The following is a 24,684-nucleotide window of genomic DNA, read 5'->3' as shown; positions in this document are numbered from 1 at the left end:
AAGTCAAAAGTGTATGAAGCTTGCAGAACGTCCCAGTAAAATAGCAATGTGTAACCTGTGTGACATTCAGTAGTCCTATAAATACGAAAGCACCTCTGAATTTAGAAGACATTTCATTCTACACGTACGACAAAAACATTTTTTTTTCTTTTGGTTATAACTGTTATTATTTAACACCTCTTTTTTCTAAATTAACCTGGGTATTGGGCCTCAGTGAGGAATAGAAAAGCCTCCTAAGAAATTTTCACCTGCAATCTTCAGCTGCTTTTAAAATTATTTGAGTGAAACCAAAACAATAATAAAAACCCCACAAACAAACCCAACACATAACGTATTTTTGCAGAAGTAAAGGTTGCATTTTTGCATCTTCATCTATTTCAGATATGGCCCAGGATTTCATAGTAAAATTCCCTACAAATAGCTGAGGACTCCATCTTATACATTGCACTTCTCAGATTATTACAAGGAAATTAGCAGTGATCCTTCCACATTTTCAGTTTGTTTGTATTCACACAAATGGGGAAGAAAATACATGTGTTTGTGTCTAGTGAGAAAGTCAATTATTGATGAAGTACCGATAATTTATTTTCTTTCATTTCACTATCAGATGGTTTAAATCAGGAGCAAGATTCAGCGACACAGAGAGCTCCAAAGTCAAGGCAGAAAGATGTCTTAAAGCTGGAGCAAGAAGGGTACATTGAGCCGGTCCTGGAGCTGGAGGAGACAGAAGGACTTAATGGTATTTCCTCTCATAATTTTTGCACTGTACCTAAATTCAGTGGGTGAAATTCTGGTGCCTTTGAAGTCAATAGAACATAGGACTTGAAGGAATCTCCTCGGTCATCGAATTCAGTCCCTGCTGTCATAGGCAACCCCATGCCATCATTTCATTCATAAACTTTTCAAGCTCCATCTTCAAACTAGTTAGGTTGTTTCCCCCCACTTCTCCTATTGGGTGGCTGTTGAAGAACCTCTCTCCTCCAACAGGAATTTGTCACTGACTTCAGTGGAGCCAGAATTTCACCCAACATGCTTTACTTAAGTTTACAAAAATTATCCATTAGGACCTTCAAAAACCAAATACATATGAGATTGGCCTAAATATCACAAGAGTAAAACTATAATTATACTATACTTCACGGTTTGTAAATTTCTTGTCTGGTTTGTGAGCCTTTAGGGGAAGCTGCTTCCTGATTTAGTCTGTGGAGTGCCTTAGGGTCAAATTCAACACTAAACAAATATGCAAACTGCAGACTTCCCCCCTATCTGCTTGAAGATGACTCCCCTTATCTACTCCTAACCCCTGCAAGGGTGGAGCTGCCATTTTGTGCCTCTTCATCTCTCTCCCTTACCCCTATCCTATCCCCTTCCCCTCCCTGCCCCACTAAGACCCCTCCTCCACTCCACACTCCTCCCATTGCCCCCCAGAGGCTTCTGTCCCCAGTGCCACCTTGCATTCACTTGCCCCCACATTTTCCCACCCTCTCCCCTGCCCTTACAGTATCTTACCCCTCACATTTTCCCTCTTTCACCCCCTATTTCCCTGAGATCTCCTCAGTCCTCCCCCCCACCTCTCTGAATAGCCTCTTCTCCTCATGAGGATGTCTCCTGCTTCCCACGTTCCTCCCAGTTCCTCAGAGTTACTTGTCCAGCCATTAACCACAGAGTCCAGAAAGTGGCCATTGTCTCTGAGGGCACCCTGGCTTCAGTGTAATGGAAAACTGTGGGAGATGGCAGCCATCTCTATTTGGGGCAGCCTTACTTCCACATGCAAAGCCTGTAGTGAATGATAGTCGTCTCATCCCAGGGCAGTTTGGCATCAATCTCATTTCAAGTAATGGGAGACAGCGATTATTTCTACTATGGGAAATTTCAGGATTTTAAAGCCAGGAATAAGGAGATCCTATTGGACTTTACAAAGATACCATGTAACTCTAAATTCACAATAAGAGTTGGTACCATGGCATACTGGCTAAGTTCACTTACATTGCACTTATCATGGTTCTTACAAGGGCAACCACTGAGCCCCGTCATGCACACTTCTCTTTAAGAGGGAATCTGGTTGTGGTCTCTCTTCTGGGTTTTTACTGCCCACTCAGGAAAAGAAGTCTGCCATTTGCATGGGCCTTACCGGGTCAGTGGCCAACTTGAAAATCGTAGGGCTGCAGTGAAAGTTACCATCTCATGACCCAGGCATTGATGTCCTTCATAATGTTAAGCATATGAAGGCTCTATCAAAGTCTGGGTGGAATAGGATGGGCTCCCTAGTTAGTCGATCCTTCAGTTCCAGGAAGGCTCTCTCACACTCTGCTGACTACTGTATCTTGTGAAGCTGGAAGCTCTTTTTTAGGTCGGGTAAGGGTGACATGAGCATTGCAAGGTTTGGCACAAAGTAGCAATAGTATCCTGCTAGGCCCAAGACTTGGCTTATCGGCCTTTTTGTCATAGGGGCCGGGCAGTCCCCTAAGGCTTGTACTTTATCCAACTGGGGGTGTAGGGTACCTCGGCCCACACTGTACCCCAACTATGTTACCTCTCGCTGCCCAAGATGGCACTTGACTAGGTTGGTGGTGTGCCTGGCTTCCCCTATAGCTTGCAAGATGGTTGTGAGGTGTTGGAGATGTTCTTCCCACATGAGGCTGTCTACAACTATATTGTGTACGTAGGCTGCTGCATATAGGTGGTGAGATTGCAGCAGCCTGTCCGTAAGTCACTGAAATGTGGCTGCGGCCGCACAGAAACCAAAAGGCATGGTGACTAACTGGTACAGTCCAAACGGGGTGTGACCAGCAGTGCGAGGGGAACCCCTCACTGGAAATGCCAATGTCAGGGCAGGCTGCAAAGGGGAGAGCAGATGCTCCTCAGACTGGTGGGTAACACTGAAGTTAAACTCCCCAACCAGTCACAAACTGTGCTTCTAATCCCCCACACTGGTTATCAAGAAGCAAAAATGAAATCACACAGCCCCTTAATTGCTTTCCAGCTTCTGGCTCCCAATCAACACCTACGTCCAGTACAGTGAGAAGTTATCTAAAAACTCTGCTCACATATACAAAATGTTCTTCTGACCCCAAAGGGTCAGCCATGTCACCAGGCCAGTATAGGTTTGGATACTACCCAAAATACCACTCTGCCAGCCAGGTTTATTATAAAGAAAAAAGAATGAACAAGAAGATAGATGTTAAATGGTAAAGCAGTTACATATATACAAAGATTTGAAAGTCCATATATCAGGCTCCTATCAGTACTTGTGAGTTTGCTGGCTTGAATGTCCCTCTGGAACACAACCCCAGCTAGGATGGGTCATTCAGTCCTTTGTTCAGAGCTTCATTTTGTAGCAAAGTTCATCCAGAGATAAGAAGCAGGACTGAAGACAAAATGGAGAAGATGCAGCTGCCTTTTATAGTCTTTTGTCATGCAGCCTGTGCTTCCTTTGTTCCAAACACAAGCTGCCCTACACATGGCTTGAAAGCCTTAGAGTTCTGTCCATAGGCATGCCCCTGCCAGAAAATGACCACATGGTGACAGGGATGCTGGAAGATGGGGAGGCCAAGGGGCCATGACCCTCCGCCTTTTTGCCATGGGCCCAGCCCCCTGCTCCTCTTACTCTGGGAGAAAGAGACTTCTTTTAGTCTTTTTTCTTCAACCTTCTTGGCCAATACCAGATGCCTTTGTAGGACCCTCTCCTAAAGTTTAGCTTTTTCAGAGTCTGATAAACTGGATCTTTGAAGAATGTCTTTCATCTCTGAATCCAATTGGTGAGGAGGTGTGGTTCTGATATTTTCTTCATCACTAGAGGCATGTTTCATCACTGGAGGCGTGTTTGTTCTAGCTGATGGCTAGGAACGAGGTACAATTTTTCAACCATTTTATTTAAAATGCCTGACAGCAAAGCTCAACAAAGGTTTGATAAAACCCCTGATCTGTTTTACAATCATCTTTTATTCTTTTGAGGAACAGGTTTTTGTAATCGCTCAGTGTTTTACTAATCCCCCATTTTCTTTTTAGCATGCTTACTTGTTAGGGTTTCTGGCGGACTTTTCCTTTTACAGAGTTGAGTGCTATTTCAGAGCTGGCCACTACCAGGTTGTCAGAGGCTGAGCACAGAATAACCTTCCTTTGATGCGGTCTGGCTTTGATGAGGAGTTTCAAAAGATCTAGGTTTCTGTGTACATGGCTAGACATGCTTATCAGGGGGATGCTCTTTTTTTAAAATGGCTAAGGATTGTTAAAAAAAATTACTACTTTTATGTTTTTTTTCAAGGTGTATGCATAGGGCCAGTCTGGGGGAGAAATGCTTGTTCTTAACCTGTAGGCTTCGGGTGCTAAAACATTTAAATCCACCAGCAGAAACTTGTGGGCTTTTTGATAGCATCCTCAAAAGCCTCCCAAAAGAATTGTGTTTTCCCAGGGTACGTTTGCCATGCCTGGGTGGTAACTTGCAGTTTATCTCCATGGTTTTAAAGAGAACCATATACTTTGTATTTAAAATAATCATTTGTCTTTTTTCCCCTGGCGAAACACATTTTGCACAATGTACAAAATACTCAGCTTCCTGTGGTGTATGTACTTTGTAAAGGCTTTCTCAATTTCACTGCTTTCAGAAGAAGACTTCTTCAGGTCATCTCTAATAAATATGCCTTGTGAAAAGGAAAAAATACTTTTTTTTCCTTCAAAAATGGTCAACAGTGCCAAATGTGTATGTGTCAACATATGAAACTGGAGGACAAAAGAGGGTGTGGAAACCTGTAAAAATATATGTATTGATGAATCCTATTGAGCTGTATACTACTAATGTCTAGAGTGAAAATATAGATAGGTAGATCCCAGGATATTGGAAAGCCAATGTGGGTGAGGTAATATCTTTTCTTAGACCAACTTCTGTTGGTGAGAGTGAAAAGCTTTTGAGCCACAAAGAGCTCTTCTTCAGGTCTGGGAACATTACTCCCAATGTCAGAGCAAAATGCAAGGTGGAACAGATTATTTAGCATAAGTAGTTAGCACATATTGTAAGGGACCATTCAAAGTAGAATGGGCCATTAGCACCGCTGCAAACATAGGAAAAAAAGAAGGGGTTAGTGGATTACAGATTGTTTTAATAAACCATAAATCTAGTGTCTCTGTTCAATCCATGATGTCCATAATCCATGATTTGGTGTCCAGCAGAGTAATGAATGTAAGCTCCCTGGTTCTTCTTTTGAAAATGCTGTGCAAGTTGCCTTTGAGGATTGGGTCTGATAGGTCAGATATAGAGTGATTACTTTATGAAAAGTGTTCACCCACAGGTGATAGGGTGTTTTTGTCTTTTATCATTTTCCTGTGTATATACATTTGAGTTTATAATGCTTATCTGTTTCATCCATATAATCATTATTCGGGCATTTAGTGCACTGGATGAAGTGTGCTACATGTGATAGGCATGTATAAGATCCTGGGATCTTGAAAGGTGTTTTGTGTGGAGTGTTGATCATTATAGTAATGGAGATATGTCTGCAAGTTTTGCATCTATAGTTCTGGCAGAGTCTGGTGCTGCTTTGAGTGGGTGTGTCCTGGTCTGTGGGGAGCTTCCTCTTGATGACGAGGGTTACCTGGGGTTTTCAGAACCCACAGCAGGGGCAACTTAACTATTTCACTCCATGCAGTGTCAGGAATCAATCAATAGGAACACAGCACTTCTGTCTGATCAAGGATTAAATGCAAGTAAGTATGCTCTTATCTAACACTGCAGTTTATTAGATTTAAGCATACAGAGACATAAGCAATAGGTTTAGAACATCCCAGATCTTTTTCCTAAGATCTGGAATGGTATTGAGTAATTAACAGCAGGTTTGCAATGGCCAGTTGCTCACCCACCAGGGAGAAAGGGTGTCAGAAAAAAGTGTCTCAAGATGGCTTCAGAGGACTGCTCCACAATATACTCTATTAGCTAATCTTTTATAACTAACTTCTACAAAACACATAGGTCATAATGACCCCAACTGGATCATCTCTTTTCTAACTTTCAGTCAACTTTCCATATCAGAGGTGCCTAGATTCAAAGTTTTCCAACCACCAAGGTTTTCAGTCTCAGTTGTTTACTTGTCTGTCCCCTCCTCCCATTCTGATTAGCAAAAAACTATCAGCTAGATATGACCTCGCTTCTAAAAGCCTGTCTCCAAATTAACCCTTAACTATGTGGTGTTCTATTTCATTAATTCCTATTGGCAGAATGCACATAATATGGTTGCAATTAGTTTGATCACATAATGGGGTATACACATCCCTCAAACCAGGGCAACAATGAGTTTGAAGAGATTGTTCGAAGACCAGAAGAGATGATTCTTGAAATATTTCTTTCATGATGGGGTACCCATCGCGTATGGGGTGTAGTTGTTTACACCCATTGGTGGTTACACTAGCTTAAGTGTGGGGTGGTAGGTGACAAATAGGGGTATGCAGTCAGAAGGGGGTTTATTTCTGTATTGAAGCAGATTCTCCTGGGGTATTTGGGTGGCCTGTTGCATGATGCAATCTACTTCTCTGATGGAGTTTCCTTGTTTGGTGAAGGTGGTTTTAAGTGAACATAAGAACGGCCATACTGGGTCAGACCAAAGTCCATCTAGCTCAGTATTCTGTCTTCTGACAGAGGCCAATGCTGGGTGCTTCAGAAGGAATGAATCAAAAAGGTAATCATCAAGTGATCCATCCCCTGTCACCCATTCCCAACTTCTGACAAAGAGAGGCTCGGGACACCATCCCTGCCCAACCTGGCTGAGAGCCATTGATGGACCTATCTTCCATCAATTTATCTAGGTCTTTTTTGACCACTGTTACAGTTTTGACCTTCACAATATCGACAACAAGTGTGTTAAGCCAGGGATAGTCAATAGGCGGACCATGGGCCAAATCCGGACTGCGAGATGCTTTTGAATGGACCCCACAATGTTTTTATTTGTTTATTATCATTATGGGTTTCTCAATTTTTTTTTCTTGGAATCTGGACCTTGACTATACCTTGACCAAGAAATTTGGACCTTGACAAAAATAAGCTATCCCTTCATTAAGGTATATATCACTTACTTTCTCCTCAGAGCACATTCTGTGGTATCTGAGTGCCTGGCTGTTAATAACATATTTCTTGGTATGGTTGGGGTGGTTACTAGATCTATGAAGGTAGGTGTGGTGATCCATGGGTTTCTTGTATATGGTTGTCTGTAGGGTTCCATTGTTGAAGCTGATTGTGGTGTCCAGAAGTTGATGCTAGTGTGGGAAAGCTCCAGAGAGAGTTTAATGGATGGGTGGTGGTTGTTGAAGTTGTGGTGGAAGTCTGAGGGAGTTTAAGCTGTCTTCCCATAGGATGAAAATTTCTCAGGTATATCACTGGTTTCATGATGCACTTCTCCAGAAATTCTTCTTCAGGATGACCCATGAAGAGGTTAGCATATTGGGGAGCCATCCTAGTACCCCTGGCTGTTCTCATGCTTTGGACAAAATGTTTATTGTTGAAGGTAAATCTATGACAGGCGAGGATGAACTGGATGAGTTTGGCTATGTGTTTGGAATGGATAATTGATGGTTGTCCACTGTCTTTTAAATATTTGGGGCAGGCAGCTATCCTATCATTGTGAGGGATATTGGTGTATAGGAAAGTGACATCCATGGTGGCAAGGATGGTATTCTGAGGAAGGTTGTTAATACTGTGGAGTAGAGTAGGGCTCAAATGTACTTGAGCCATCCAGCTACTGTGAGAGTGGACTGTCTGGAAAGACTCTTGCCTAGGCTCACAGCACATGCACGTTTCAATCTCTTTGGCTCATGAGTGTTTGCACACAGTGTTCTAGAAAGCCAAAGGTTTCCTTTAATAGATGTTTTCAGTATTGCTTCCTCAAATGGGCAGTGAGTGCCACACACTGGCTGAAATAAACGATGAGTGACTGAGATCAAGTAGGGGATGTTGAGCTCTGTGGTGCAGAATTCCCTCCATTATAAGACTGCTGATTTTGCAAAATGCTGTGTTTTTGACGAGCTGTGTCTAGGGAACTCCTTGCTCAAATGACCCCGAAATTTGGGTCACTAACCCTATCCTGTTCCCCCATGAGACAACAAATTTCAAGACAGTCCAAGTAAGCATACAGATCTTACAGTACTTAGAAGAATTAACATTTAAGTAGAAAGGGCTTCTCAATCTAAACTAAAGTAGAGCTGTTGCTTCATTATAGAAGCATAGGACTGGAAGGGATCTCGAGAGGTCATCAAGTCCAGTCCCCTGCCCTCATGGCATGACCAAGCACCATCTAGACCACCCCTGACAGGTGTTTGTCGAACCTGCTCTTAAAAATCTCCAATGACGGAGATTCCCAACCTCCCTAGGCAATTTATTCCAGTGCTTAACCACCCTGACAGTCCGGACATTAGGAAAAATTTCCTATCTAAACTTCCCTTGCTGCAATTTAAGCCAATTGCTTCTTGTCCAATCACCAGAGGATAGGAAAATAATTTTTCTTCCTCCTCCTTATAACAACCTTTTAGGTACTTGAAAACTGTTATCATGTCCCTTCTCAGTCTTCTCTTTTCCAGACTAAACAAACCCAGTTTTTTCAATCTTCCCTCATAGGTCATGCTTTCTAGATCTTGAATCATTTTTGTTGCTCTTCTCTGGACTTTTTCCAGTTTGTCCACATCTTTACTGAAATGTGGCACCCAGAACTGGACACAATACTCCAGCTGAGGCATAATCAACGTGGACTGGAGCAGAAGAATTACTTTGCATGTCTTGCTTACAACACTCCTGCTAATACATCCCAGAATGATGTTTGTTTTTTTTTGCAACAGTCTTACACTGTTAACTCATATTTAGCTTGTGGTCCACTCTGACCTCTTGATCCCTTTTTTGCAGTAATCCTTCCCAGGCAGTCATTTTCCATTTTGTACATGTACAACTGATTGTTCCTTCCTAAGTGGAATATTTTGCATTTGTTCTTATTGAATTTCATCCTAGTTACCTCAGACCATTTCTCCAGTTTGTCCAGATCATTTTCAATTATAATCCTATCCTCCAAAGCACTTGCAACTCCTCCCACCTTGGTATCATCTGCAAATTTTATAAGTGTACTCTCTATGCCATTATCTAAATCATTGATGACTATATTGAACAGAACTAGACCCAGAACTGATCCTTGCAGAAGCCCACTCGTTATGCCCTTCCAGCATGACTGTGAGCCATTGATAACTACCCTGAGAATGGTTATCCAACCAGTTATGCACCAACCTTATAATAGCTCCATCATGGTTGTATTTCCCTAGTTTTTTAATGAGAAGGTCATTTGAGACTATATCAGATGCCTTATTAACGTCTCGATATACCACATCTACCGCTTCCCCCCATCCACACAGTCGTCAGCCTGTCAAAGAAAACTATCGGGTCAGTTTGATATGATTTGTTCTTGACAAATCCATGCTGACTATTACATATCGCCTTATTATCTTCTAGATGTTTGCAAATTGATTCCTTCATTATTTGCTCCATTATCTTTCCGGGTCCAGAAGTTAAGCTGACTGGTCTGTAATTCCCTGGGTTGTCCTTATTTTCCTTTTTATAGATAGGCACTATATGTGCCCTTTTCCAGTCTTCTGGAATATCACCCGTCTTCCATGACTTTTCAAAGATAATAGCTAATGGCTCAGATATCTCCTCAGTCAGCTCCTTGTGTATTCTAGGATGCACTTCATTGGGCTCTAGTGACTTGAAGACATCTCACTTGTCTAAGTAATTTTCAACTTGCTCTTTCCCTGTTTTGAACCTACTCCATTTTCACTGGTGTTCACTATGTTAGGCATCCAATTGCCACCAACCTTCTTGGTGAAAACCGAAACAAAGAAGTCATTAAGCACGTCTGCCATTTCCACATTTTCTGTTATTGCTTTTTTGTCTTCATTGAGTAATGGGCCTACTCTGTCCTTGGTCTTCCTCTTGCTTCTCATGTATTTGTAGAATGTTTTCTTGTTACCCTTTATGTCTCTAGCTTGTTTGATTTCCTTTTGTGCCTTGGTCTTTCTAATTTTGCCCCTACATACTTGTGTTATTTGTTTGTATTCATCCTTTGTAATTTGACCTAGTTTCTACTTTTTGTAGGACTCTTTTTTTTATTTTTAGATCATGGAACATCTCCTGGTTAAGCCAGGGTGGTCTCTTGCCACTCTTCCTATCTTTCCTGTGCAGTGGAATAGTTTGCTCTTGTGATCTTAATAATGTCTCTATAACACATAATAAACGGGTTAATCGTTTATCAGATACAAATACCCGAACACTGCCCTGGAGACATTACCGTACCAGGACTGGCCTGGAGGTGTCTTAGCATTAGCTCCCCAGGTTGCAATGTGGGTAAATTTGCTTTGTAAGTAATGACAGTCCTCACAGCTCCCCAAAAGGAGAGAGGAAGTAGCGTGAGTGAAGGGACTGATTTGGTCGCTGGGAGGTAAGCAAAGCCACAGTGCTGTTAGCTACACCTGTAAAAGACATGTCCCAGCAAAGAGATGGAGGAAGATATGAAGAAAATCAAAAATAAGTCTTCCCAGAAGGTGTAATCTGCACTGACGGCTGAAAGGGAAATAAAGGGTCAGATCCTCCAGATGAGTCATTGATGCCCAGCACAGCTCAGGGTGAGGGGTGAAGGCTACCATCACAGCCACCTGATCCTCAGACTGCCAGGCACCAGTCTGATCCTGAGCAGCAGCTTAGAGCAGCCAAGGGGTCATTTCAGCTTCTGGGATCACCACAGAGACAGGGTCCTGAGTCTATGCCCCCTCCTCCAGTAGCTGTGAGCTGGGATGTCATAGAGCTGGTTATACTGGAAGATTTTCTAGAAAATTCTCAGTTCGCCACTTAAGCCATTTTCAAGTGGACTCTGCACTGTGCTGAGGATAAGGATTGGGATCAAACAATGCAAACCAACCTAGTGGAGTTCAAGGTGGGCCAGAACTATGTTTTATTTGCATGGAAGTAATCCCATTGGCTTCATTTTTGTTATACCAATATAAGTAAGAGAAGAATTGAATCCAGGATGTATAAATCATCTGTTACTTACTGGGTACTGCTTTTCTTTAAATTACAAACATCAGGCTGTCTATGGAATGAGTAAACTGTATATAAAGTCACCATTTTCTACTCTGAAATTTTGGTTTGTTTTAACTTCCTTCTGCAGAAAGAAGTAAAGCATTTCAAGATGTTCTGTCCAGATTAAACCTGGAGAAGCACAGAAGCATCAAGATCAGGCTGAGGGATGTTTTGGAGATCTGCCCAGAAAGCATCAAGAACAGGATTCCAGAGGCATTAGGTGATTTACCTTGGCATTTCCTGAGGAAGGTCATGGCTCTGAATGGGACGGCCAGAAATACAAGCATTGGGCACAAGGCTCCTGAAGAAGAAATGGATGATTATGAGGAGAAACTGCATACTGATGGCACTTTCTGTTTTAGTGACACTGAGATGAAAGTTTCTCTGCAATCTCTTGATGTTCTTTGTGCTGTTCTGCTTTGCTCAGTTTCCTACAGCAGGAGATCCTGTCCAAAATGTCCATGTGCCAGTTTGCCCTCCCTCTGCTGCTACCCACCCTCAACACCCCCAAGGGCACCCTATTACTGTGGGCCATGAGGGACATTGTGAGGAAGTGGAGGCCGCACTCCCTGGCACAGAGCAGAGGGTTCAGAGAGGAGAGCCTGGTGCTCACAGAAATGCCAACGATTTCTTTTGTGTGGATGGGGAGCTACAGCTTCTCCAAGTCCCAACTCCTCAATGAGGTTCTCAGCCCCTCCCAGCAGCACCACGATTTCTTTATCCATCGGGACATGGAGTCTGGGAACTTCCTTCAGAAAATCGCAGATGGGCTGGTTGAGATTTCCTGGTATTTCCCTGGGGGGACGGAAAATTCTGATCTTTTCCCAGAACCCATTGCAGTTACAAATTTGCATGGAGACATTGAGTCCCACTGGCTACAGTTTAGCTTTTTAACAGCGGTCTCCTCCGCAGTGTTCATAGTTACCGAGAGCATCGGTGAGAAAGAATACGAGCTGTTGTCATCTCTGAAAAAATCCAGCTCTAAATATTACTTCATCCTCAACTGCAAGAATAAGAAACCCAAAGAAACTCTGGGATTTCTTAATAAGCTGTCCTCAGTGTTGAAACTGAGCAAATCACTAGTACTGGTGAAAGATAGTATCATGAATAATGCAGGATTTGTGGAAAAAGGTGAAGTCCACCATAGGAACCATAGTGAATTCATCTCCGAAGACAGTGAGTTTGGGAGCCATGGCTGTGACGGCACGTGACCTGGGAATCCAGGTGGATGAGGAGTGTCAGGCATGTCAGTGTGCGAGGAAATATACTGAAGAAATCACTGCAGAAATAAGAGATGGGGCAAAATACAAAAGGGAAATGCTGAGCCTGCAAGGAGACCCATGGAAAAACTTGGCTAAATTGGAAAAAGAGATGTGCCAAATGAAAAGGCAAGGGGACGTGGCCATTGAAGACTATAAATCTGCACTGAAACAGAAATGGTTAGAGATACGTAGACAGCGGAATCAGTGTGACTGTACTAATGGTTTGACTAAGTTTATCAATGGAATAGTACAGTTGAATCCAGTGGAGAAACATTACTTTCTGAAATGGATGAAATTTAGCCTGGATAATATTGCTAGGGGGAATCTTTCTGAAATGCGGGCGGACTAAAAAGAGAAATGTGTAACTCCAGGAGTGGATCGAAAACAGCTGGAGGAATTAGATAAATTAATATATGATAGTTCCTTGGGGGTGGAGCATTTCATGTGTGAGTTGGGGCATTTCTATGAAGCTGAATGCTCAATGGTTAAAGAAGGGAAAATGGAAGAAAGCCAAAGACAATTCTCCCATCTCCCATGCACAGCAGCTGACCTGATGCTGGAAGGGTTTCCTGTGGAGCTGATCGATGGAGATGCCTCCAACATCCCCATGAACTGGGTAGTAGATGTTCTAACCCATCTCCATATCAGACTAGGGGGTAGATCCAGAATGGTGGTTATAACAGTGCTGGGAGTGCAGAGCACTGGGAAATCCACTCTTCTCAACACCATGTTCGGCCCGCAGTTTGCAGTGAGTAGCGATCGATGTACGCGAGGAGCGTTCATGACACTCATTAAAGTTACAGAAGCTGTTCAGGAGCTGCTTGGCTGTGATTTCATCCTGGTGATAGACACTGAAGGTCTGAAGGCCCCTGAACTAACAGCACTGGAAGACAGTTATCAACATGACAATGAGCTGGCCACTCTGGTGATTGGACTGAGTGACATCACCATCGTTAACATGACCATGGAGAATGCCACAGAAATGAAGGATGTTCTGCAAATTGTGGTCCATGCATTTCTCAGAATGGAGGAAATAGGAAAACAGCCAAATTGCCAGTTTGTGCACCAGAATGTCAGTGATGTGTCTGCTCATGATCAAAACATGAGGGACAGGAAACACCTCCTGGAGCAGCTGAATGAAATGACCAAAGCTGCAGCAAGGATGGAAAAGCAAAGCAGGGAAATGGCATTTTCTGATATTATGGAGTATGACCCAGAAAAACACAATTGGTACATGCCTGGCTTGCGGCATGGAGTCCCTCTCATGGCTCCCGTAAACACTGGATACAGTGAGAGTGTGTGTGAGCTAAAGAAATACCTGTTTGAATTCATAGAGAACCGTTCACGGAAAAGAGCTGGAAAGGGTATTCCTGATTTTATTGTATGGTTGAAGAGCCTGTGGAAGTCAGTGAAACATGAGAACTTCATCTTTAGCTTTAGAAACAGCCTTGTAGCTGAAGCCTATCACCAGCTGTCTGTGAAGTATTCTGAATGGGAATGAGGTTTCCGCAAGGAGATGTATCTCTGGATATCTGAAAAAGAAACTTTTATCCAGAATCAGCTGCCAGAGACACTAGAGGGTGATCTCTTTCACAGCTTAAAAATGGAAGCACAAGGGAAGCTACAGCAGGGAGAACAGAAGCTCTTGAATAACTTAGAACAGTATTTTAAAGGTGAAGCTCCAAATTTGAACCTGATAGAAAAGTACAGAGAAGATTTCAAAAGGAGCGCAAAAATAGCCTCAAAAGAGAACTTGAAAATTATTCAAGCAGTAACTGTGAGGAAGCAATTCGAATACGAAGAGGACAGCACAAGATAGACAATATCCAGTCTGGGTACAAGCAGAAAATTGAAGGGGAAGTTGACAGACTCTTGGCTGAATGCCGAAACAGAGAAGATAAACTAGACAATGAGAAACTGAAAAAAGAATTTGAAACGATGTGGCGAGAAACCTTGTCAGAGTTAACGCTCTGTACTTTACAGAAATGTCAAGTTGTTCAAGATATGGATCTCCAGCTGAGAAAGGATCTGAAGCACAGAGGGGGTGCTGTCAGACAGATACTGCAACATGCAAAAAGCCTGCTGGATTATAGAATGAAGTCTTTCACAATGAAGAAGGAATACTTAAACCTAAAATGGACCAGAGCAGTTGCAGAATACTTCTCACAGGAATGTTACTGTAAAACTGAAGAGCTTGCTCTATCTTTAATGACTGAATGCAAGAAATACATTGAAGAAAAAGTTAAATCCAAAACAGACTATGATGAAACCTATTGTGGAGAACTGCTGCAAATGGTTAATGAGAGGTTAAAAGAGGAGGAGATTGAGAAACTTCACACTTCTCCTTTGTTTGAAGTTGACCTGAAGCTTCACGTTTGGGGGAAGCAGCTTGGGCATTTCAGAAGATGCATGAAGATTTTATCAAAGAAAATGATCCTCAGCAACATCTGGAGAAGCTGAAACCTCATTATTTCTCCATATTTACTGATCTCCATTTGGAAAAGAAAGAGAGCCAAACGAGGGCGAGGAATTTCTGTGATCAGTGTCTCAAACCTGCCCTGGTGGGTTATGTCAACAAAAGGCTCGGACTAGAAATAGTTGACAATTTTCTCAGCAGTGAACAGGCCCTTGAATACACCAGCCGAAGCTTCTTTCAGTTCTTTTTGCTAAAGAAGCTGCTGGAAGAGATGAACTTTGACAACTATGTGAAATAGATAAGTAACTATGAAGAGTTTGTCAAATCCTGGATACAGAGATGTCTGATAGACCACTATGGAGGGAAGGCAAGTTTGAGGGATTTGGAGAAAGGGATTCTATCCAGAATAATAAATAAAATCAAGGGAGTTCTGAAAAACTCCATAAATAAAAACAATAACACAGTTTCTGCCTTTTTAGACAGCTTTTGCAAAGAGCTGCAGCAGGACCTGGCCATTTCCAGCAATAGCTTAGTTGGAGTACAGTTTAAAACCACAGCAAAAATTGAGCAGCTTTCTGGTAACATTGAAATCTTCCTTCTGGAGCTGGAACAACAAATCTTAACCCAGTTTAATCATTTGGAACTTGAGACCAAACTCTCCAGCCTGCCAGTGAAACCCCAGGATGAGATCTTCAAGCGAGTGTTTGGCTGTGGGAAGCAGTGTCCGTTCTGTGAAGCCCCCTGTGAAGCAGGAGGCACTGACCATAAAGAGCATTTTGTATCAGTCCATCGACCCAAAGGGTTAGGGAACTTCAGGGATTGTGATTCACAAAAGCTTGAGCATTCCATATGCTCCTCTGATGTGGTTTCCAATCGTGAATTCCAAACTGCAGCCGCAGATGGGAAATTTCATCCCTTCAAAGATTACCGCCATTACTACCCAGACTGGCACATTCAGCCTGGTCCCAATATTGATGCTTCTGATTTCAGGAAATTTGTTTTCAAATCATTCAGTGACCAGTTAGCTAGAGCGTATGGTGCTAAAGCAGCAGATCTTCCAGGAGACTGGAAAAATCTAACTAAAGAGCAGGCGCTGAAGAGCCTAAAGGAAGTGTTTTACATGAAATAATAGACATGCCAAGAGTCTCTTTAAATAGGATGCACTTCAACAAAACAAAACCCTTAATTTTAAAAAATGGAATATGAACCAATCTGACAGCCTGTACCGTTTTTTAAATTGAAAACTAAAAAAAAAAAAATCAATTGCAGGTCACATCTTCCAGTTAGTGCAAGGCTGCTGCACAGGAACAGCCATACCAAAGCAAACTGATAGTCCTTGTTTCCCTGTGTCCTTGCTGAACCAGAATAACAGCCCATCTAGCCTGGTATCCCCACCTCTCTGCAGTACTGGATCAGACCAATCACCCACATAGCCTAGTATCCCACATCCTTGCTGTATTGGATCAGACCTAAAGGCCATCTAGCTCGGTATCTCATCTCCCTGCTGTACTGGATCAAACCAGTGATCCATCCTGTCTCTGACAGTGGCCATTACAAAATGTCTCAGTGGGAGGTGCAAGAAACCATCTAATGGAAATTGTATAGAAACGTTTTTAGAGGAGAAGCTTCTTCCTAACATAACTATGTAAACAGGGTCCGAATGAGTTCTCCCATGACAGCTAGCTGGGAGCGGGAGAGACTTTAGGAGGAAATTGTATTTACATGAACTCACCTACTCTGCCTAGATATCCAGCAGATATAGAGGTGTTGCTCAAAGTGATCAATATTGACTTGTGTTGGGTTACAGATCACTTTAGTACGGAATGAAGGGGTAGTGAAATGTTGTTGTCAGTGTTGTTGCATTTATTGTATGACTAAAGGGGAGCAGAACTGTGCTTAACCTGTCTCAAATGAGGGGTCACCCTCAGCTGAAAGGACTCATTAAGCCAGGTGCTCGAATGCCTGACTCCTGTGAACGTAAGAGGGGTGAGGAGAGGTATCTCTGCCAGGAGGAGTGAACTCTCCCTAAGGGTCCCTGGTCTGGTTTAACCTGTTTCTCCCCACTGTTCAGAAGATAGGGCCTTTTGTTATTTTAAGTGCTCAAAAGAGCTGACAATTACTTGTGGCAGGACAGCATTTCTGCCCAGCCTAATAGCTGAAAATCACTAAGGACTTGGCTACACTTGTGAGTTAGAGTGCATTAAAGCAGCCCCGGGCACCCTAACTCACGACCCATCCACACTGGCAAAGCACGTAGAGCGCCTGGAATCTGCAGCGGGAGTGCCCCTGCTAATCCACCTCCACCAGAAGCATAATGTTTGGTGCGTCTCGGCTGAAACGCCCCGGCATCAGTGTGAACGAGGTGTTGCATTACTGCGCTCTGATCGGCCTCCGGAAACGTCCCATAATCCCCTTAAGTCAAGTGGCCACTCTTGTCATTGTTTGGAATCGGCTGTAGGAATGCGGATATGTCCTTTCAAAGCTCCGTTTTCTGACAGCTGGCATGCTTATCTGCTCTGGGACAAAGCAAACCATTACTGTGGCTTGCTGCTTGAGAGGCAGGAGGAGGGGAGTCTGCTGCTGTCTGAACTTACAAGACAGCATGCTGACATGCTCTCAGCCCCCCCCAAAACCCACTCTCTCTCCCCCCACATACACACAACACACTCCCTGTCACACTCCACCCAACCCCACCCCATTTGAAAAACATGTTGCAGCCACTTGCATGCTGGGATAGCTACCACAATGCACTGCTCTCTGTGGCCGTTGCAAGAGCTGCCGTTGTGCTGGCATTGTGAACACACAGAAGCGCTTTCCCAGCAGCACTCTCTGAGGGGCACTGCAGCTCCTGGAGCTGTACATCTGACAGTGTAGACATAGCCTAAGTTACATCAGTGAAACTTTCTTTATTCAAGACAAGGGCAGATTCAGGACCCGAGTATTACATAGTAGGAAGTAATTACTTTAGAATAGGCTGTAAACACAGATAAATGATTGGCATGTATGTTGAGTGTTTAAACTGAGTCTCTCCCCCCCAAATAAGAATCCGTTGAAGACAATTAAACTGCTATATTTAGAGCATGACTGTCATTTACTCTCCCTATTGTGCATTAAGAAATTAGTATTCTTGTTTTAATGTAATCACGCATAAGAAGCAACAGAAAACCATTTACAGTTAAACAAAATAAACTTCGGAACAGACTTTTTTGTGGTGGCTTATTTATTTTGAAATGTTGCCTTGAAACTTTTTCTTTTATTTAGCCCTGAGAGGAAGGATAGTGGGTGAGGTCAGCAAACATTTCAGGAGATGTGATGCTTCCAAAGTACAAACCCAAGATCCCAAGCGATACAGGACCCCTTAACATTTAAATGAGCCCTTCTGAGAGGCCTGATGCTGATAAGAATGACTGACCTCATGAAAAATGGGCTTTGTTTTCTCATTTAAACACTGAGAAAATTTCATGGAGCCCTGAGCTCTCACGGGGGGGGGGGGGGGATGGGGTGGAGACCCAATGGGGCACAAGTTAGTAACCGCTGTGGTGGGATAGGCAGGGCCAGCTCTGGAGTCAACAGACCCCCAGGTGAAGCAGTTAAACCCCAACCCAAAGACTGGATTTTCCACAGTTACAAGGGAAATTAGATAACTATACACACACACACACAAACAGACTGAAATATGTAGGGTTAGAAATCCCCAGTAACAACATTGATGGCCCAAACTCTCTGCAGTGACCCCAACCCGTGACACTCCCTCTCTGTGTCCCTTCTCGGCAGTGGGGCTGTGAGTGTAGCTGGATTGGGCAGTGGCTCCCTCTACTGTCCCACGGGGGAATCTCTTCTCTTCATTGCCACATGCCACGCAGTTGCCGTACTCTATCTGTCAGCCCAGCTGCTCAGTGGATTTGCCCATGTCACCCGGTTTCAATTGTTCCTTTCCACATAGAATCATAGGACTGGAAGGGACCTTGAGAGATCATCAAATCCAGGGGTTCTCAACCTTTTTCCTGCTGAGGCCCCTATAAAAACATCCTATAAAAACAACAGGGGCCAGCAGGGGGGAAGTGTGGGTTCCAGGCCAGGGGGACACACTTGGGCATAGGCATAGTTGTACTTCTATCTTTTTTTTGGTGGCGGGGGGGTAAGGAAGGCCTGGCATGGCTCATCCCAGCTCCACACAGCAGGGTCCAGGGAGGATGTGCCATCTCCACCCCCTGACTCACTCAGGAGGGCACCCAGCTTGTCTGGGCTCTGGGGGAATGCAACCAAAAATATAACTGAAAGGGGGGACTCAGTTCAAAAAGTTTGAAAACCGCTCAGGTGCGGGCAGGAGGTTAGTTAGGGGCTGTGTGAAATGAGGGGAGTAGCTCAGGGTACAGGGAGGGGATAGCTAAGGACTGTGTATGGGCAGGGGGTAGCTCAGGGTGCAGGCAGGGGGTAGCTATGGGCTGTATGCAGGCAGGAGGGCTTCCAGTGCAATGCCCAGCTTCAGGGGCAAGGCACTGGGACTCCCAGCTTCAGCCTCCCTGCTGCTCCTGGCTTGTGGGGGAGGGGAGGTTTGCCAGCTCGAGCACCGCGTTGCTCCTGGCTTGGAGGGGATGTGGGGACCCTTCCAGCTTCAGCCCCACCTAGCTTCTGGCTGTGCCACTCCCGGCTTGGGGGGGATGGGGAGGGCACCGCGGGCTTCAGCCCCGCGCTGCTCCTAACTAGGGCAGGGGCCCACTGGCTTCAGACCCGCACTGCTCCTGGCTTAGAAGGAAGGGGGGGGGGGCAGGCTTCAGCACTGGGGCTCCAGGTTTCAGCCGTGGGGCTCCACGGACCCCTGGAAAGGGCTCACTGACCCCCTGCTGAGAACCACTGATCTAATCCAGTCCCCTGCACTCATGGCATGACTAAGCATTATCTAGATCATCCCGGACAGGTGTTTGTCTAACCTTCTCTTAAAAATCTCCACTGATGGAGATTCCAGAACCCCTCAGGCAATTTATTTCAGTGCTTAACCACCCTGACAGGAAGTTAGCCATTGATAGCTACTCTCTGGAAATGGTTTTCCACCAGTTTTGCACGCATCTTATAGTAGCTCCATCTAAGTTGTCTTTCCCTAGTTAGTTTGTTTATGAGAAGGTCAGGTGAGACTGCATCAAAAGCCTTACTACCGTCAACATATAGCACATCTACTGCTTCTCCCCATCCACAAGGCTCGTTACCCTGTCAAAGAAAGCTATCAGGTTGGTTTGACACGATTTGTTCTTGACAAATCAATGCTGACTATTACTTATCACCTTATTATCTTCCAGATGTTTGCAAATTTAGAGCTTAATTATTTGCTCCATTATCTTTCCAGGTACAGAAGTTAAGCTGACTGGTCTGTATTTCCCCAGGTTGTCCTTATTTCCCTTTTTTTAGATGCCCTTTTTCAGTCTTCTGGAATCTCTCCCGTTTTCCATGACTTTTCAAAGATTATCACTAATGGCTCAGATATCTCCTCAGTCAGCTTCTTGAGTATTCTAGGATGCATTTCATCAGGCCCTGGTGACCTGAAGACATCTAATTGGTCTAAATAATTTTTTACTTGTTCTTTTCCTATTTTATCCTCGGATCTCACCTCATTTTCACTGGCATTCAGTATGCTAGATGTCCAATTACCACTAACCCTCTTCTTGAACACTGAAACAAAGAAGTCATTAAGCACCTCTGCCATTTCCACATTTTCGATTATTGTTTTTTCCCTCTTCATTGAGTAATGGGCCTACCCTGTCCTTGATCTTCCTCTTGCTTTTAACGTATTTGTAGAATGTTTTCTTGTCACCCTTTATGTCTCTAGCTATGATCTGTTTTGTTCCTTGGCCTTTCTCGTTTTGTCCCTACATACTTGTGTTATTTATGTTCATCCTTTGTCGTAATTTGACCTAGTTTCCACTTTACGTACAACAATTTTTTGATTTTTAGATCATTGAGGATCTCCTGGTTAAGCCAGCATGGTCTCTGGCTATACTTCCTATCTTTCCTATGCAGTGGAATAGTTTTCTTTTAGGCCTTGTTGTGGGGCAACTGCCCCACTCCAGTAAAACAGGGGTTAAAAGCATCCCTGGAGAGGGCTGTAGCTGGCCTAGGCTGATTCGGGAAGCAGCCACAGCTGTGGCCAGCTCAATCAGGGTCCAGCTGGCCCTTATAAGAGGGCTTGGGGCCAGAAGTGAGAGGAGTATCACTCTAGCCCTGGAGGGAGAAGGGCTAGCTGCCTGGGAGCACTGTACCTGAAGTGGAGCAGTGCTGGGGAAGGGCAAAGGGAGCAGCAGCCTGGTAAATCCCCAGGCTGAGGCCTTGTTGAAGGCCTAAGAAAGGTACTGGGGAGGCAGAGGGGCAGCCTGGGGATAGGCAAAGGCAGCAGGTCCTACCCCCTCGCCAATGATGAGTAGCCATTACAGACTGCAGTCTGCCCCAGTGAGCAGGGGCTAGATGATGACTGGCAGTAGCCACTGAGGCAAGGTGGGTTTAGAGGGTTGGGGGTTCCCCTGGGAGGGGAGACCCAGAGTGTGGGGGTACAGCTAGGGGGCAGCACCCCAAGGTAAAAGGGCACCGAGGTCCAGGAGGGAGATGGGGGCCCTAAGGCAGGCAAGACACCAGCCTGCAGAGGGCGCTTCCAGTGCTGAAGAGCTAACTTCCAAGATGACCAGCAGGAGGTGCTGTGCCGGTGAGACTTTGCCTTGCTACAGGCACATAATAATGTCTCTGAAAAACTGCCAACTCTTGAACTGTTTTTCCCTTTAGACTTGCTACCCAGGGATCTTACCTACCAACTCCCTGAATTTTCTTAAGTCAGCCTTCTTGAAAGGTAGCACCTTGCACAGACACATTGAATGTTGCCTGACATTATCAAGCTCTTTCTGAAATTCCTCACAATCCACCCAAACAAAAGAATTCGGTGGCCCGGGCAAGTTTTCCTATCTCAAGTTTTTAGTCCATTATTCCAGGTCAATAATAAACACACAGAACACGACCAATCCTAGTGTTGCCACTCAGGGCCTCCCACTCTCCAGGTGATCATTAATTCCCACCTCTCCCCATCCAATTCTTACACCTCACATATGGGCTCTGTCTCTCCGCTGCTCCCAGCACTGGGCTCTTCTCCCCTCCTGCTGCTGCACTGAGGCTCTCCGGCCTCCCTCCTTGGGGCGGCTCAGGTCTCCCTTCCCACAGCTCGGCCTGGGGGTGATGGGGCAACAGGTCTCCTGGGGCAGGGACGCTGCAGGGGCTTGGGTGACCAGATGTCCCAATATTCAGGGCTTTTTCTTCTATAGGTGCCTATTACCCCCCACACACACTCTGTCCCGATTTTTCAAACTTGCTATCTGGGCACCCTAGCAGGGGCTGGGGCTGCAGTGCAAGCAGCCCCATCGTGCGAGTTCCCCACCCCAGGGCAGAGGGGCCCAGCTGGGCTGATTTGGGGGGAGGGGGGGCAGGGGGAAGCAGCAGTAGTTCCTGTAATCTGACCTTTCCCACACCCTCCCCCCACAAATCTCCCCATGGGTCTTCTACTAACCCCCCCAAATCCTCTCTGCTCCCCTGAATCCGCCTCCTGACACCCTGCCTCGCCCTGCACCTCCTGCCCTTCAATCACCCCCAAAAAGCCTTTTCCCCCTCCTGCCCCTCATGCCCCCTGAACTGCCACCTGCCGCCTCCTGCTTCCATCTCCTTCGCTTGCCCTTTGGACGGCACCCGCCCCATTCTGCTCCCTGCCCTGAAGCAAACAACCCCCCGCCCTTTGGCTTGATAACACCCCTCCCCTGCTCCAACCTCTGTGCCCCCAGCCCCAAACCGCATGGGGCTGGGAGGAGGAGAAAGTCCTTGCTGGCTAATAAAGCCAGTTTGTGCCCCACAGCCCTGCCTTGGGGAGGGAGGGAGTCAGCCTGAACTTCTCCCCCTCCCCAACACTGACCCCTGTAAACTGCCCCTGAACTTCCCCCTCCTCAACAATCCCCTCAACTCTGCCCCCCAAATCTACCCCGTGCCTGGACTCTGCCCCTCCCCCATTCTGGCCCCCTCCTCAGTCCCCCTAATGAGCCCTGTATGAACCCCCAACCCCCTCTGCTCCCCTGAACCCACCTCCTGACCCCTGCAGCCCCTCCTGCACCTCAGCCCCCCTGAACTGCCCCCTCCCTTCCCTAGTGACCCCCAGCTCCACAGGGTGACTCTGCTGTGTCGGTTTAACTGTCACTCCAGGACATGCCAAGCTCCCCTCCCCCCTTACAGCCACCTGGGCCCTCATTAGCCTCGGGGGTGGGAGCTAATTTGCACAGAGGATAATGGAGCAGCCAATCAGGGGCTGGCCTGGGTGCCGGGGGGGCTATAAAGGGCTCCTCAGGGCTTGCAGACCCCTGGGCAGGGCTGTGGCTGTGCTGGGAGCCCAGGCTGCAGGGTCAGGGAGGGGTCTGGGCCCAGCCCCAGAGCCGGCAGGGGAAGCGGGAGGCTCTGGTGCTGCGCAGGGTGGGGCAAGAGCTGGGTACAAGAGGCCCCAGTCACTGCAGCTCCCCCTCTGTGGGGCTCCAGGGGAGAGGTCTGGAGCATTTGTCACACGCTTGGGATCCCCCCTGTAAGGGAGGACAAACTGGGCTTCATTCATACCCCAGTCTCAGTCATAATGCTGGGGTAACAGCGGGGGCCCCTTTCATAAAACACCTCATTATTTTTAGCTCTTTGTTTCATGGGTTGCAAGCCTCCCACATTCTCATTCAGTGAAAGAGAGCCGTCCCCTCCTGCTGCCATTGACCCCCGTCTCTCTGACTGCTACCGACACGGCCTGGCCTGGGAATGTGAAGGAACGTCTCCGAACTGAGAGAAGACACGCTCAGAAACATACAGTCCTCTGTTTTGGAGAGCGAGAGGCTGGAGAGACACAGACACACCCTCAGTTCACTGATCTTTCATGTTAATAACAGTTTGAAGAACATCCATCCAGTCTAGAAGAAAGGTTTGCACTCTCCGAGCAGCTCAGCACAGGGGATGGGGGCGCTGGGGCAGTAAAAAGGCTCCAGGGAGCCCTGAACCTCGGTGGCTCCTGCTGGGGTGCCCAGGCACAACGGGGCACAGCTCGGTAACTGCTGGGGTGGGAGAGGCTGTAACAGCACTGAGGGAAGCTGAATGCAGGGGGATTTCTAGTTAAAAGGGAAGTTAGAGTTATTACAGTAAATGTGTAGGGAGAAAGAAAAGGAGGACTTGTGGCACCTTAGAGACTAACCAATTTATTTGAGCATCAGCTTTCCTGAGCTACAGCTCACTTCATCGGATGCATACCGTGGAAACTGCAGCAGACTTTATATACACACAGAGATCATGAAACAATACCTCCTCCCACCCCACTGTCCTGCTGGAAATAGCTTATCTAAAGTGATCATCAAGTTGGGCCATTTCCAGCACAAATCCAGGTTTTCTCACCCTCCACCCCCCCACACAAACTCACTCTCCTGCTGGTAATAGCCCATCCAAAGTGACAACTCTCTTCACAATGTGCATGATAATCAAGGTGGGCCATTTTCTGCACAAATCCAGGTTCTCTCATCCCCTCACCCCCCTCCAAAAACCACACACACAAACTCACTCTCCTGCTGGCAATAGCTCATCCAAACTGACCGCTCTCCAAGTTTAAATCCAAGTTAAACCAGAACGTCGGGGGGGTGGGCAGGAAAAAACAAGGGGAAATAGGCTACCTTCCATAATGACGTAGCCACTCCCAGTCTCTCTTTATTGTTGTGACACCCCCCCCCCTCCAACAGGGCCACAGACCCCCCAGTTGAGAACCACTGTGGTAGAATAGATCCCTGTCAGCTGAAAGATCTGAGGCTTTGTCTTCACTGCAGAGTTAACCTGAGTTTTCTACACTCAGTTACTGGGCTTGAGTCAGCCTCTCTCACATGAGAAGA

General features: G+C 45.7%; 1 pseudogene; it reads left to right on the top strand.

The window, feature by feature from the left end:
• Positions 1-10,619: 10,619 nt before the first annotated feature.
• LOC140912930 (up-regulator of cell proliferation-like) lies at positions 10,620-15,899 on the top strand (annotated as a pseudogene).
• The last annotated feature ends 8,785 nt before the right edge of the window (positions 15,900-24,684 follow it).

Source organism: Lepidochelys kempii, chromosome 6 (assembly GCF_965140265.1).
Source record: "Lepidochelys kempii isolate rLepKem1 chromosome 6, rLepKem1.hap2, whole genome shotgun sequence".
Classification (NCBI taxonomy): domain Eukaryota; kingdom Metazoa; phylum Chordata; order Testudines; family Cheloniidae; genus Lepidochelys; species Lepidochelys kempii.
Note: the sequence above shows the minus strand (reverse complement) of the source record. Positions and strands in the feature narration are given on the sequence as shown.